Raw genomic sequence first — 17,714 nt, 5'->3', positions numbered from 1 at the left:
TGCACAGTTCTCTCTCTCCATATATATATATATATATATATATATATGTGTGTGTGTGTGTGTGTGTATATATAAAAATCTGTGTTTGTGTGTGTTTATATTTTAAATGTGTCCTATGACGGTTTATTTTTTTTACAGATGGGGTGGGCTTGCACCCATACTCTTTCACCCATGACCCAGGCTCACTGTGTACCACAAATAGAATTAAGTGTAGAAAAACCTTAATCCCTGCTAAACTCAATACATCGTGTCAGACAAAGAGGGGATCGAGAGAGTGCATCAGTATTCTTCCTGAACCAGGCTGCAGATAAGTTATCATATCAATTAGAAGTGCTGGGAGAGAAGGGGCATGGTCAAAGTGTAGAAGCACAACACTAGAGAAGTGGTCCTTGCTTCAACTAAGCATCAGACTTAGGCCATGCAGATTACAGTTTTAGTTACTGTACTACTAAGCCATGAAAGCGGCTGAGAATAGGCCAGGATTCTGAAGCATCAGTTCTTCCTTTTACATATGTTTCATACAGAGTAAGACCAACAAGAAAAGAGAAGGTGCAGCTTCACATTTTATTTTTATTATTTTATTTATTTATTTAACATTTGTTGACCGGGAAAGTCCGACTAGGTTCCACAGATCCTGTTTTCAGCGGAGGCCCGGGGAGAAATGCTCCAGAAGCATGTTTTTAGAATGTGGGAGGAAACTGAAGTACCCGGAGGAAACCCACGCGAACGCATGGAGAACATGCAAACTCCACACAGAAGGCACCCCAGCCGAGAATCGAACCGGAGAACCTCTTGCTGTGAGGCAACAGCATAAACCGCTGCACCACTGCGCTGCCCATAACATTTGTATTCATTTATATTTTTACTGTACTCCTCTTTCAACTGTTTTTTTTTTTTCTTACCAGGTAAGGACTGAAGACCTTTTTTCACCAGTGAATCAAGTTCAGTTATGGAACACATACAGAATTAATTCAGAAGTACCTTCTTTTTCACCCTAACCACAATACATCAAGTAGTCGTAAAGGAGGAAAGGAGGGGGGGGGTGCATCAACATACTCCTGAATCCAGGTGTGTTTGGGGGCAGGTGTTTCTGCATTAAGTTATGTATGTGCCATGCAGTGATTCTGGGTCACCGATATAAAAGTGTATGAGAACTAACTTACTTGCCTGGTAAAAGATAAATAGCAAAAATATAAATAATGTTAACATAGAAAACAGAAATGTAGATATAAAGTTGTACTTCCGCTTTTCTTAGTGGTCTATTTGTGAGCATCACATATGTATGAGGCAGTGATGATGCAGCAAAACCTTGGCTCGTTCTCAGTCTGTTTAATAGCGTAGTGATAGAGAGGCTGTAACAGTCATCCAGAGTGACTAGACTGAAACACATACCATAGTACTGTCTTCTGGACTCTTAACAGGGAATTCACCTCCATAATCTTCTAATTCATATAGTAGTCCTGGTTCAGGAAGTATGTTGGTGCACTCACTCACTTTTTTCCTCTTTGACTACTTTGTGTGTGTCTATATATTTATTTATACATACATACATACATATGTGTGTATATATATATATATATATATATATATATATATATATATATATATATACATACATACATATGTGTGTTTGTGTATGTATATACACACACACACACACAGATATACATGTGCACATATTCATTATTCATGTGTATATATCTATGTTTTTGAAATATATATATATATATATATATATATATATATCTAGATATAGACAGATAAATATAGATAGATATTTATAGATATGTAGATGGATGTATAGATAAATCCATGTGCATGTATGCATATATGCATACCTACACATACATGCATACGTATGTATATATGCACAGACTCACACGCACACACACATATGTACAGCTGTAGACAGTTATTTTACTGTATTTTCTGCATTTTTTTCTTTAGTTGATATTAGTCTGTAGGATACGTTCTTTCAGTTGTTTGGTTCATTAATGTATCCTTTGGGGATGTGATGGTTCTTTAACTTGGAAAGGTGGTATTAGTAATGCTGGTCCAATTGCTCTTGTTCATTCTTTGGAGAAGACCTTATATAAACAGTTCATCTCTTTCTTTAAGAAGTAAGGACGACTTTCAGATATTCGGCATAGCTTTGGGTTTGGACAAGAGAGTTTTGTTTGGCAACTAGGTAGTTTGGCCAATTGGGAGAAAATCAACGGTCTGAAGTGACTGTGTACAATGCAGCTTTTGCTGTCTCTCTCTATTTCATTCACTCACTCTGTCTCTCTGTTACACTCACACAGGATGAAATGTCCATGGGCTGCATTTCTATTTTTGGTAAGTAATTTTGCAGTATTTTGTGGCATCCGTTAACAATTTCTTTTCAGTAACTAACTTTTTACCTACCAACATGTGCCCATTGTTGTAAGAAAGTCATTCTATGTCGCACAGCTTATAAACAAAGGGATTGTGTCTACATCTAAGGATATCATTGTCTCCCTTTACTTGGCCCTCATTAAGCCAGTCATTGAATGTAATGCCCTCTTGGCATGCATCTGTCCAGACATGCATCTGGAAGATACCATATTAAAGGAGGATAAAAGGCCTAAGTAATAAGTCTTACATTAATTGACTCAAAGCCCTTTCATCATACTCTGTATCCTACAGACTGCTAAGAGTTGACTGGTATCTGGCATACAAGCCATCATCCGACCAATTCCTGATGGATTTACTGCACATCAGCAAGTCAGATAGCATCAGAAGTACTCTGTCTAGGGCTCTAAACCTCTTCTACAACATCAGCAGAATGGTTTGGAGGGGCAGATTTATCTCGCAGAGGATACTGCTGCTATGGATCAGGCTCCCCATCCGCATAATACAAAAGTTTATCCCTGCACATGTTATTTTCATTAGGGGTAATGTATAGTAATTGACCACGAGATGGGTAAGGCCAATCTCTAACCAAATGGGATAGGTTATTTCCATCCCAAAGGGAAATTGGTTAAGCTTAAAATGGCTCACAAGAGCAGCTAGCGTAGTACTCGGCTGTGTACCTATAAAAAAATGTTTTTTTTGTCACTTACAGGGTATGTTATTTTATATTAATTTTTGGAGTAACTTTGCTTGAGTGTTTACAGATTAAATATTGATTTTTGCCTTTACTTTACTAAAACTAAGTAGTTGGGCGAAGACCTAGGCCCCTTGTTTAAATACATCTTTGACACTGACAGATCATGCTATGATACTTTTTAATTGTAGAATTTGTCTAGAATTCAGCAGCACTACTAGAAGATGGCGGTGAAAAGCTGTCTCAGCCTTGATCATCCCTTAGGTACTAAAGGCCTGTGACGTTTATGAAGTGGAAAATGTCTCTGGCTGTAAACCTGTACTTACAGCCAGTAAAACAACTGCAGAAGAATCTGTTTGTCAAAAAAGAGACGGTGTTACTAAAAATCTGCCATCCAGACCAAACCTCCTCATTTAAAAGCAAAATTCCTTAGTGTGAAAATGCTTTCAAGTGCAAAGTTTCCCTGTTGTTATAAGTAGAGGTTAGAAGAAGTCTGAATGAGGCAAAGACAAGTGTAAATTTCTACCAGTCATAGTGGCTGATTTAGCCACTGGTGAACCTTGTACCACTGAGCCTGAACTTACATTTTCATTCCCTCCACTTTTGGAAAAGTCATCAGCTCTACTCAACATTGATTATGATAGGTTATCTGATGGTATTAAATGTCTAGCAAACAAGACTGCATCCGTTTCCCCTACCTCTCAAGTTCCAGTGCTTTGGGGATCTTCATAGCTTTTTCCCCCACTCTGGCTGCCTACTCATCAGGGCCTGGATGAGCATTGGTGCCACCGACTTTAGCCTTTATTGCATGATGCCATCACTGGTCCACTTTGCTAACACACCATCATTAGTCAAACAGATGTTAATTTAACTGATGCTATTTTACCTGCTGTTGTGGTACCAGACATTGTCATTACAGTTGTTTAGATTCCTTGAAGCATGTTGTCAGGCTCTGGTGTATCAGCTGCATACTCAAACATCCTGCATGATCCAACAACTGTTTGGACTGTCTGTATATGTGATTTCACTTTATCAGCAGTCTGCTTAATTATGTACCCCTTTGCTATCACAGCAGCTAACTGTCTCATTAGCAGCTTTTCCCTCAGACAAGTTGCAAAATGACACTTTAATGGTTTCAGGCTGTGTGTTAGCTATCCCTGTGACAATGATGCCTCTGTCTTCACAAATGTGGTTTCCCACTTCCATTCATATGAGACTTCTTACTGACATAGCCACACGTCAGATCTCTGTATCTCAAATATGGCAACAACTTTCAGACCCAGCAGGAGTTAGGATACAACAAACTTGTCATTCATCTGCACAGTTACACTTGGATCCACCAGCAATACAAACTAGTCTGCTCTGCTTAGTAGTAGATCCAAATAGGGATCCAAATGGAGAGATGATAAAATCAGCAAGCAAAGGAGAGTAGTATTGCAAAACTGAATTCGTTCTCAAGCCTTGGTTAGTACCTTTACAAGGTAGACCCTGTTTTTACAAAATCTCACCAAGACAACATTAATATATAAGACTGTATTTTATATAGCATATATTATGGACAGAAGTAGGTTAAAAAATAAAAAAGAGAGGTGGGTGCACAAGTCCCAGGATAAAAAAAATTGCCCAATCCTGGTGTCAGGACTAGAAAAAATGACAGTGTAGAATCCTCAAGAAACAGAAACATTCCTGCAATGGGGTTAGACCTGGCTCCGGAGGAGGATGGCTCCCCTGTTGTAGAAGGAGGTGGTAGCCCACAAAAAAGTCAGAAAAACTGACATGACAAAAAGAGCCGTAAAGACAGTAGAGTGAACTGCTGAATATAAGATTGTGTTGTTACTGTTATGCAAGAGGCCTACAATTTCCAGGCAGAAGATATACAAAAAGACTAAGAGAAAAATTAGATGAAAGAAAAATACTTGCACTAGAAAAAACATCAAAAGCTTCAAATGCAGATTTTATGTTCATTAATACAAAAAATTCATAAAAAACCTTATATAGACCAAAAAAATCTTAGACTGCTTGTAAAAAGAGGTGAGTGAGGAAGTGCAAAAATATAAAGAACAAAATCTAGAGATTTTTGAAAAGTATAAAAAAGAAATATGGACATGGGAAAGAATGAGAGATCTGATATGGTGCAGTATTATGCAAAACAAAAAGCCAAGTTAATACAAAAAAGCCGATCCAAAAATATTTGAAGAGAAATACAAGCAAAGGCACTCGGGTATGGAAATTTTCGTAATAGAAAAAATAAGATCACAAAGGGGAATGTAGAATAGAAGATTAGTAAAGTAGAAGTTAAAAAAATAGAAGCTGAAGTTATAGAATACCGGTGAAGTGAAGGATTTAGTGCAGAAAGTCTAACACGGCTAATGTCACAGCATGATGGAACAATGAGTGTCCCAAGTAAGGAGAAGTAGGAAGAGTGCGAGACATCTGAAGAAGAACTATGGACATGGGGAAAGAAAAGATTTAATATGGTGCAGTATTTATGCAAAGGAGAAAGCAAAACTAATCAATACAAAAAAATGCAGCAACAAAGATATTTGAAGAGAAATACAGGCAAAGGTATCCAGATCTGGAAAATTTTACAATACAAAAATAAGAAAACAAAGGTGGAAAGTTGAAAAAAAGGATTAGTAATGGAGAAGAAGTTAAAGAAACAGAAACTGAAGTTATGGATTACCTGCAACGTGAAGGATTTAGGGTAGAAAATCTAACTCTGATAACATCACAGCATGCTAGAATAGTTCATCCCCAAATTAAGGAGAAACCAGTGGAGCAGGAAGCATATGATCAGTTGCCATATGGAAATACTTTGGAGTCTTCAGTAGGAAACCAGTACAGAAGTTCAGTTGGAGTTGCATAGCAACGGAAGGAACACGAAACTATGGCAACTATGACACAGTTAATGTGGACTAATAGGCCAGTGAGTTCCCAAATGAAAGTGCAATGAATGACACAGGGTGAAGCTGAACACAATATGGCATACGAAGATTTTTTGGAACTTTCTGTAGAATGCCCGCAGGAAACTGAGAACAAAGAATGTGCCCTTAGTTTAGAAAAAAAATATCTAAGGGAAGAATTGCTTGATGTAATAGAGATGTATAGGCATGTAAGATCAATGAAAGAAATAGACTACAGAAAGTCATTAAGACCCAAAATGTTAGAAGTTTGATAAAACAAATGAACACAGTAATCAAGACTGCTCATAGAAATGTATACGATATAACAGAAGTAAATAGGATATATTATTGTGCAGCTAAATTAATAACAAGTAAAATCTTACCACAAAACCACATGGTAGTAAGGGAAAGGAAAAGAAATCAAATGCCATCATGGAATTATCAAATAAAGAAAAATATAAAGCAATTACGTTGCTGTTAGGAGAGTACAGAAGAGGGAACAGTTCAACAAAAATACTCTGAAAGATAGACATGATAAAAGCAACACGCAGTTATCAGAACCAGGATTTATCATACAGTGTTGCAAGTAATAAACTAAAGATAGCAGCACGAACAAAGAAACTTGGAAGACATGCAGTTAAATGTATAGTACAAAATAAGCAATTTATTTATGACCCACAAAAGTTTTATAGTGAATAGGGAAACAAGGCAAAAGGAATAGAAACACCACCCAAAAAAACAAGAAATGCACACATTTTGGAGAAACATCTATGAAGATCCTGTGGTATGCAACAAAAGATGTTGAACAGCTAGAAGAAGTAAAAGAAAGAATAAGAAGTTCAAATGTGCAGGATATGAAATGGATGAAGTGATGGCCATAGAAACTGAAACAAAATTAAGAAAAGCTCTTAATTGGGAGACAAAGATGGCCGCCTTTCTGTAGACACTGTACATCTACAGCTCTCCAGTTACTCGCAAGAATAAGTAACCCTGAGGATATACTACAAGTCTTTTTGCATTAATTACCGGATATAACTATTCTACTACAACCAAACTACGACTGAGAATCAAAAGAACGAAGGAAAAACTAATTAATTTCACAGGATTAAAGCGGATTGTCTGCCTGACTCTGAATAGAGCTATAAACAAAGGATCTATCTGATTTCTGTTTCAAGATGTCAAAACTGGACAAAAATATGGACACAACAACAACTAAAACTAAATTATCAATGCTGATGTCACCAGAGAAAGACTCTACATTTAAAAGACAGAAAACTGTAAAACCACAAGATCTTTTAAAAACAGGAGGAACAAACCAACCGGATCAGCTAGCTAACATGGAGGACATTAAAACAGCACTGTTACCCATACAAGAATCTTTAAATGCACTTTCAAACCAGATACTTGCTTTTAATGCCACATGCAGTCAAATTCTCGACAGAATAGATAAATCTGAGGCTAGAATATCTGATAATGAGGACAGAATAACATTTCTTACAAAAAACAGATATTCATGACCTGGACATTCAAACTATGCAGACCAAGATCCTGGATTTAGAGGCAAGATCCAGAAGAAACAACATAATTATTAGAGGAATCCCGGAAAATATTCAATATAATGATCTAATGCCTACCATTACACAGATACTGGAAATATTGTTCGAGGACTCGGGTATGGCTAAGCAAATAGTCATAGAAAGAGCACACAGAGCTCTCAGGGAATCACAAGCATCAAATATTCCTAGACCGGTTTATGTCAAAATTCTGAATTACCAGGATGTAAATAAAATAATTCTAACTATGAAAAGAAAGGAGGTTTTGTAATGTGGCAAAATAACAGAGTTTCTATGGGTCAAGATCTACCAATGCAAATCAGACAAGCCAGACAAGCATTAGCCCCTTACTGCAAATTTCTTATTGATAAAAATATAAAATTCCAGATGAAGTATCCAAGTACATTAATCTTTACATTTGATGGAGCCAAATATTCTGTTTCTACAAAAAGGAAGCAAAACTCACCTTTTGAAGACTTTTAAATCCTTCCAACTTCAGAAGCTTAACTGGAACATTCAGTCTGTGTACAGCAATACAGATTCTGGGATTCCATGGCTACTATACCTCAAGGCTTCAAAATCCTTTGTTTGCTTCTTTTTTCTCACCAGGCCCCTGTTTAATCATTAACCAGTATTTTCTTACAGGTCCAGCTTAAATCTAAAGATTTCATGAACTCCTGCAGCCTTGATGAACTGTGTGTGTCTGTGAGTCAACAGGAAGTCCTAGAAATGCTCCAGAGGGTCAGCTTTTGTTGTGGCACTTCCGAAATCTGTCCACATAATGGGTCCCCTTCGAGAACTCAAAATCAAGATTTTTATACCAGGAAGTAGCCAGCGCTCTGTGGAGCCAGGGCAAGTTTTTAGAATGGCTAAACGAGGCTCCTGGACTATTTTAGAGAGGTTTGACTTTTATTTTGTATAAAGAAATGTCAGCTTATTCAGGTAAGGATTTAAACTGGGCTGTAACATATGGTTAAATAGAGTAATTTAACTACAATGTTAGAAACAATATAAAGTTACTACAGTTATTCTATTTTGGATCTAGATAGTGTGCCTGAAGATAGAAATGCAGTTATAATTATATACTATTGATATTTTCTGCCTTTGAAATGACTGTTATATTGTTTATGTTACTACAAAAAAAAAAAAAAACTTTCTCCTTATTAATGCTATGATAATCTATATGTGTTAACATGTATAATTCACTCTCCTATTCCTAAGGGAATGGAAGGATATATATTTTATGTGGTTCTAGAGATTCTGTGCATTATGTTAGCTATATATTTCTTACAGTATTAATACATTAATGGTGAAAAAAAAATGTTACTGATGTTGTTTTTATCAATGCTGCTGTTAACATGTTATACTTACCTAGGCAAAGTTAGATAAGACAGTTAGTTATTCTAGGATAATATAACCAATTATTTAATTAATAATGTATGTAAATCATTACAGGGTAGAATAAGAAATTGGTATGTAAGACATAACAGTGTGTTAACTAACTAATATGTTCAAGAGCTGTAGATAGGTACTAGTGTTTAATGGGGAATGTGTAGGTTAGTTTTTGTAGGGTTAGTTGTAGTTATCATAGGTTTTGTATATCTTGTTAGGGTGTTATTATATAATAGTCATTTAGGATTGATGTATACCAATAGAAGTATAAACAGTGTTAAAAACCTATGTTTGTCCTGGTCCAGGAAAATAGTGGATAGGCACTGGTTAGGGATGGGGCATTTAGTTTGCTTCCAGATATTTCAAAATCTGATATTATACCAGAATCTAGTATCGTTTTTCAAATTCAACATATACACTAACATTTTAAAAGTATTTTTATGTGGATAATAGACTCATGGAATGTTAAAGGTTTCCAGAATCTGAAAAAAGGAAACTATTTTTCATTTACTTCTTCAGTCAAAAGCACAATTTATATTGTTACAAGAAACCCACTTGGCTAATGATCAATGGACTGCCATTAAAAATAAAAATGGATCAGGGGGTAATAGCTTGGAAGGGACAACTAATAGTGCAGGTGTAGCAATAATCATCAAAACTCAGTTCCAAGAGAGAATTTTAGATTTTAAAATGGATAAAGAAGGAAGATGGTGTTATGTAATTTTTATAACAAAATTTTACGATAAACCGGTGATTCTTCTTAATATATATGCCCCATGTACCAATCAGCAAACCTTCATAACATCACTTTACTTTATTTTAAACCAATATAACAATTATTATATAATAATAGGAGGTGACTGGAATACATACCAAGACCCTAAACTAGATAAAACAAGTCCCCATAGATCTTATAATAATCAGGCAGTGATAGCACTGCAGGAACTTAAAGCAGATTTTAAACTTTATGATCCATTTAAATATAATAAGGACCAAATGAATCCAAATAACTTCACATTTTATTCGAGCTGTCATAAAATGTGGTCCAGGATCGATTTCTTTTAATATCAGATACACTAATGTGTTTTGATCCCTATATATACATACAAGCTCGTTATTTGTCGGATCACTCCAGGATCACATTAACCTTTAAGAAAGATACTTGTCATAAATTGCATGCTAGGGGTTATAATTGGACATTAAATCCATATCTATTGCATAAAGAGGATGTATTAAAAGAAGCTCAGGAGTTTTTTAATCAATTATTAAATAAGCTTTTAGAAAACCGACATCCATCAGACATAGAATGGGCAACTATCAAAGTGCAAATTAGAGGAATGTTTATCCAAAAAGCTACTTTCTACAAGAAATTACAAGTGAAAGATATGCATGACTTGGAATCAAAAATTGAATTATTAGATCAGGAATTAATTAGAAATTATAGTAAACAAACCGAAACGGAATTATTAAATTGTCAGAAGAAACTTTTTTTATTACAAAACAGTAAATTATCATTCCATGAACAGAAAATGCTGGTAAAATACGCTAATCACATACAGACCCCGTCAAAAGCACTAGCACGTATTATTAATCAATCGAAGTCACCTTCCCAAATCCCTGAAATATACTTCAACAATAAAACATACACCAATACGGAAGATATCATAAAGGTTTTTGAACTAATATTTTCAGAACTATATGGTGAACAACAGGATGTAAATCCAAATAAGAATAATAATGATTTTCTTCAGAAAATTATATTTCCAAAGATTAATGATGAGCTTCATATGAACCTGATTAAACCTATTTCTTCAGAGGAAATAACTGATGTTATCAAGAAATTGAAGCCATACAAAGCTCCGGGACCGGATGGTTTGACTACAGAATTTTATAAAACTTTTAGTGATATTCTGGGGAAAATACTGTCAGTGGTCTTTAACTATATTATTAGCAATAAAATTACTGACCCACACTTTAATGCATCGAAAACTATTCTCATACCAAAAGAAAATACTGATCGACAAAACCCGGATAATTATAGACCCATCTCACTTTTAAACATAGATATGAAAATTATGACATCGATTTTGGCTAACAGGTTGAAAATGGTAATTAACCCTATAATATCTGATGAACAAGCCGGTTTTATAAATAGCAGACAAACTATAGATAATACATTAACACTGCATACAATGATTTCTCATGCCACCCATAAAACCATAATCTTTACGCACTTATAATTGATGCACAAAAAGCATTTGACAGAGTGAACTTAGAATATTTATTTGACATTTTAACATGTTTTAACATACCGCAAGAATTCACTTCAACTTTAAAAAAATTATATACCAATCCTTATACAAATCTAGTCATTAACAGGAATCTTTCAAAAAGAATTCAAATTAAAAATGGTACACGTCAAGGCTGTCCTTTATCTCCCTTGTTATTCAATTTGTATTTGGAACCTCTACTTTTGCACATTAAACAAAATATCTATCATAATGCTCCAAGGATCTATGGTACGAAGATCACAATGGCTGCTTTTGCAGATGATTTGAGTATTTATTGCACAACACCTGTTTCGGATACTAATAAAATATTAAAGGCAGTAGAAGAATTTGCAAAAATTTCCAATTATAAATTAAATTTAAAAAAAACTAAGATATTCCCATTAAAGACACCTACACCTTTTTCACTATTACCATTAGTAGGGCAGGTAAAATCAGAAAGAAAAATAAAATACTTAGGAGTGGTTTTCTCAACAGACAACAGAGATTTTTATCTCAATAATGTTAAGGTTATTTGGGAGCAGATAGTATCTGACTTGAAAAGATGGGATAATCTGAAATTACCAATAATGGCGAAGACTTCAATTATTAAAATGAATATACTTCCTAGATTACTATATATTTTTAGAGCATCACAAGTTCAAATCTCCAAAAAATTCTTCAAACAGCTTCATACAGAACTAGCTAGATTTCTATGGGAACCTAGAAAAGTTAGGATATCGTATGATAAATTGATGGCTCCAAAAATAGGGAGGGTTGGATCTACCTAATTTGAAACATATTATTTAATAATAAACACCAATAGACTTTTAAGAATAATTAACTTTGATGGGTGTAACTCGAAATGGGTTCCCAAATGGCTGGTTCTTAATCATAAACATGTCAAGGAATTGGATATTAACTGCAAGGCATTACCTTTTTTAAACAAAAATACTCTTAAAGTGTACTTTGTGTTGGAACATATCAAAACATATATAGTTTCAGTACAAAATCTCTTTAACTCATTAAATCTTTTGCAAAGTAGGATAATTCTTCAACCATTTCACAAAAATCCAAATCTGAAAATTGGTAACCAGCTGATAGACCTTAAGAAATTCCCACTTATAATTAATTTAACCCTACTTGATTTATATCCTTTTTTAGGTATCCCGACTCACAATATTTTAGAAGAGTTGAATCTCCCCAAATCGTATCTAATTATAATAAGACAATTAAAAGACCTATCAATAAGTTACCTTAGTAAAGGGAATGACATAATTAAAGAAGAAGATTTAAACATGTGTCTGAACTTATGGCAAACCCTTACACAGGAATGTAAATATATAACTGCAGCATATGGTTTGATTAAAGAAATAAAATATAATAATCAAATATTAATTTCCAAATACTGGAGAGAGAAATTGTTGACGATTGAAGAAAGTAAAATACTAAAAGCAATTCACTTAACCATAAAATCTGTGTCCCTTCAGAAGCTATTATTTACCCAATTGATGATATTTAATAACGCGTATTATACGCGTCTCACTCTACACAAATTTAACTCAAAGAACTCACCAAAATGCCCATATTGTATAGATCAAACAGCCGACCTCCTACATATGTTTTGGAGTTGTAAATGTATTTTCAAACTCTGGAATTCCTTGAAACTTCAACTACAAAAATGGGATATCAACATTCCACACTCTCCTGGGAATTTACGATTTTACATATTCCACCACCCAACTTGGAAAGAACCCAAAGAATTATACTAGTCAATATTTTTGTTGATGAAGTTATATATAGCTTCCAATTGGTTGAACCCTTTACAGACATCATGGCAAAATTTCAAGATAGTAGCCACCAAACATATTCTAGCACATAAATTTCTAATTAGTGATCATAAGAAAAATGTAAACAATACAAAAATATGGGAACAAATCTTTAACATTGTATTAGCTTAAAGTTCCATTCCACTATTCGCTGGGAAAAACTGAATAACTGTTGAATTTTATTGAGATAAGTCTTATATGGTTACTAGTTCTTTTTTCTTCATTATTTTTTTTTTTTAGAAGTGTATAGGTATGTATAATGATTCTATGTAACTGTTGGAAGCATTCATGTACATATTGTAAGTAGTTGGTAGTACTGTATTAGTTGTTTGGAAAAAATAAAATAAAGAATTATTATTGAAAAAAAAAAAAAGAAAAGCTCTTAATTGGAAAACTCCAGGCCCAGATGCAGTACCTAACTTCTGGCTAAAGTATTAACATATTTACATTAAGATGTAGCCATGAGTAAAAACTATTTATATGCGCACTCCAAACAAATGCCAACCTGGTTAACAGCAGTACTCCTCCTTAAGAGGTGACCATGCAAGATATCCTTAAAAACTATAGAACAATAATTTGCCTTCCAGCTATGTATAAACTGTACATTGGAATTGATGCTGACAGAGTTTATAGTCATTTAGAAGAAAACTCAATCATAGCAATAGAACAAAAGGGTAACGGAAGAAAGTTATATGGAACAAAGGATCATTTGTTGTTAAAGTCATAAAAGAGAATTGTAAAAAGGGAAAGAATCTAACTATATGGCATGGTTAGACTACAAAAAAGCATTTGACAGCATCCCACGTTCATGGATAAAAGAGTGCTTACAAATGTATAAGATAAACCCTACATTGATCGATTACATTACAGTGGCCATGAAACAGTGGCAAAGCACTTTGTAGCTAAGCCTTGATAAAGGGAAAATTATTATCCCAGGGATAAAAATTCAAAGGGGGATATTCCTGGGCGACACGTTCACCGCTGCTGTTTGTCTTGCCCTTAACCCATTAAACTGTCTAGTTAATAGATTAGGTCATGGCTATAATTTGGCTTCCAGAAAGCAAAAAAGTGTAAAGACTTATCATTTTGTGGATGATTTAAAACTAAATTTCATCAGGTTAGGAACTGAAAGCACAACTGCAAGTGGTCAAAACTTTCTCAGATGATATAAGAATATTATTTGGTCTTGATAAATGTGCAAAAAACAACATTTAAAGCAGGAAAGCTGCATCACAAAGAAAATATTAGTTTGGGACAAAAGAACTTGAGCAAGAGGGAGTGTATACATATTTGCGAATTGATGAAAGATCAGCAATAAAACATGAAAAAAATATGAATAAAACTTAGTAAGGAATATTTTAAAAGACTAAAATTAATACTGAAAATAGCTCTGACATCTAGGAACAAAGTCCAGCTATAAACCAGTTTGCTGTTCCTAGTCTAACTTACAGTTTTGGGGTGATTGACTGGCCCCCCAAAGGTATTTTATCAGTTGGACAGGAAAACAAGAAGAATGCTTATCAAATGATTTATAAAAAAATTAGTGTATACCAAGATTATATATTTCCTGTTCTAAAGGTAGTATGGGCCTCTTGAAAATTGATTATATGTACAGATCTGCAGTTGTAAGACTGCTCACATATTTGCTGACCTCTCAAGTTTTAAACATAAAGTTTTTAAAACATGAGAAAAACAAGTGTAAGATGACTCCTCTGCTTAGTTTAGTGGAAGCATATAGGTGTCTGTCAGGAATGAAAATCAAACCAGAAGTAGATAAAAATCCAGGCAGCAACTGAACATGCCAAAAAACAAAAGAAAGAATATAAGGTGAAGGATTAGATGAGAAGGCAAGAAATGTGGAAAATGCATATAGTTGCAAGTACAGAAAACTCCTGGAACAACCTCATGTCGATCAGGATTTAACATAGGAATGGTTAAGGAGAGGTGAATTCAATAACCAAAGAGACTTATCTGCACTCACAAATACGAAGGCACCCTGGACACCAAGAATGTTGCACACTTTTTTTATTCACAATTCACAATCCATAGGTTAAGCACTTTCATCCAATGCTGTTGGACTTCTTCAGAACAATGGACATTACTAACTCGACCTTTTTATATCCATCCCCTTGAACCAATTAAACAATTAAAAGTAATTGGCAGGTTAAAATTCCATTAAACATTAGTTCAAATTGCATAATATAACAATAACCCCACCTATTTGTTAAAACACATGAAATGCCTGTTTAAAATATGCATGTTATGTTATGCAATTTGAACTAATGTTTAATGGAATTTTAACCTGCCAGTTACTTTTAATTGTTTAATTGGTTCAAGGGGAGGGATATAAAAAGGTTGCATTAGTAATGTCAATTGTTCTGAAGAAGTCCAACAGAACTGGATGAAAGCACTTAACCTGTGGATTGTGAATTGTGAATAAAGAGGTGAATTTAAACCAAAAGACTGGCGGCCCAAGATAGTGGACAACATGCATGTTGATTTACAAAGTACATTGAACATGTCAGAGAAACCGAAAAATGTAAGTTTTGTAAAACAGAATTGGAAACAGTCGCAAATCTTGTTGCTGCATATGATACACTAATGGCAGAAGGTCTGTATACTGAAAAACATAATAAGGTAGCAAGACTGTTGGCATTGAGGACTGTGCAAACATTATAATATTGAAGTAGCTGAGAAGCATTGGAAACATGAGCCACAAAACAATATAGAAAACGATGAAGTTTGTATCACGTGGGATCACCCATTACCAATGGTTTAAGAAATAGTTGCAAAAAAAAAAAAAACAGATATAGTATTTCAGGAAAAGATGACAAAAGTAGCTTTGATCATTGAAATTGCTACACCCAGTGATTACAGTGTCTTGCATACAGATAGACACAAAGTCATAAAATACCAGGATCTGCAGGCAGAAACAAGCGCAGTGTGGAAGAAGGATACCTAGACAGTTCCAATAGTAGTAGGAACAATGTGTCTCATAAAAAAGGAATTTACATTCATATTTTGATATGTTATCGATACATGTAACTCTGTATAAATTGCAGAAGGAGTCAGTTCTGGGCAAATTGCAAGTGCTGCAAAGAGCAGGTTTGTTTGATGTTACCTAAACCTGCAAAGAGCAGGTTTGGGTAACATCAAACATTGAAACAATAATAATTTCATGAACTTTAATCATACTTTGACATGGGAATGGGGTCCATTCCTGTCATGGTATTAGAAACCCCCCTCCCCAAAAAAAAAATTAGACTGAATCCACCAGCAGTACAAACTAGATGGTTCTACTTACTAGTAAATCTGACAGTTTAGAACTGGACTCCACACCAAAAACTATAAAAAGATTAATGACTTTTGTTTCTAAGAGAAGCCATCCAGCAGAGGACTAGAATAAAGGAGGAGGTTCCCCACACTTCCTCTCCCCCCATTGATCTCAAGTTTGATGACATTTTTCATAGGATAAGAATAAGGAATGCATGACACTGCCACATGTGGATATCTTGATGGATGCTATTACAGATGTCCTTGATAACCCAAACATAAGTTAGAGGGGTTGAGGATCCCTATGGAGTGTAGTATCCAGTCTGAATCTCCAAAGCTGGACATAATAATATCAGTGGCAAGTGCTTAACTACATAACACATATGCTGTACTTTCTCTGAGACTTGTCAGATAAATTGTATTGTGTGGCAAATGGTTTGCTGCATGGAGGCTTTTACAAACAGGTTAAGGCTCAGGGGCAGCTACTTCAGCTGCACTGAGCACTGGTGAGCCATGTAGCACATAACCCCTTACAAAAGCTATTGCACATGCAGCAAGAGTTGGCATTCACTTTGGTAGTGGAGTAGGACTTACAACATTTGTCCGAGACACCATAGTGACTTTTATTTGTGCACCTTTTAAGTAGTCTATTTTGCTTGGAGCAGAGAAATTTATGAGCCTGTTAATAGGATGCAGAAGAAAGGACAAATCCTTTTAGCTGTGGAAGCTGGTTTCCACACACTTCAAGCATGCTTTTCTCCAGGATCCAAAAGTACAAAAGAGTCATTGTTGACCATGGATTCTGTGCATCCTCCAGTTGCAACATCATCAAGCTGCTGGAGAATGGGAAACCTTCCCAACTCATTCTAGTAGAGGCATTCATCCAGAGATTGAAGTAGTAGGCAGTACTCAAGAATGGTGTGACAGTGTTAGGGTGGTTTCCAGTATACATGACTCCCCAGCTGACTTTCGCCTGGTTGCTTGAATCTCCAGTGACCTGTACTGTAGAGGGCCGACAAGGGATGTGTGTATATAGGAGACAGTTCAACATAAATACTTAATTTCCTTTCTGTCCTGCTTGAGGACATTGTCAACCATTGCCTGCCATGCAACCCTTTCAGAAGAAACTTGTAAAGCAGGAGGTTCAAAAACACCTAAGAAAAAAAGAGCAGTCCAAGAGATCCCCACAGAACAGAAAGGACTCTGGCATGTACTCCCTCTTCTTTTTAGTACCAGAGAGGCCCAAAACTTCAGACCTATCCTAGACATTACTAGTCTAAATGTGTACATTCCCAAGAGTAGTGTACATGATGATTCATCAGTCTGTATTCCTGTTTCTCTCTAGAAGAGATTAGTTGTACTCTTTGGATGACAAGGATGCCTGCTACTTAATCATAACAGCCAGGCGATCCAAGAAATGAATTTGCTTC

At 35.1% G+C, this 17,714-nt stretch overlaps 1 protein-coding gene across 3 annotated transcripts in view; it reads left to right on the top strand.

Moving 5' to 3' along the window:
* The window catches only part of NUFIP1 (nuclear FMR1 interacting protein 1), a 461,243-nt gene that overhangs the window by 376,741 nt on the left and 66,788 nt on the right, over nucleotides 1-17,714 (top strand). The window lies entirely within an intron of this gene.

This window comes from Protopterus annectens, chromosome 5.part0 (genome assembly GCF_019279795.1).
Source record: "Protopterus annectens isolate FY-2018-M chromosome 5.part0, PAN1.0, whole genome shotgun sequence".
In the NCBI taxonomy this organism is placed as follows: domain Eukaryota; kingdom Metazoa; phylum Chordata; order Ceratodontiformes; family Protopteridae; genus Protopterus; species Protopterus annectens.
This window is presented reverse-complemented; position numbering and strand designations above follow the sequence as displayed.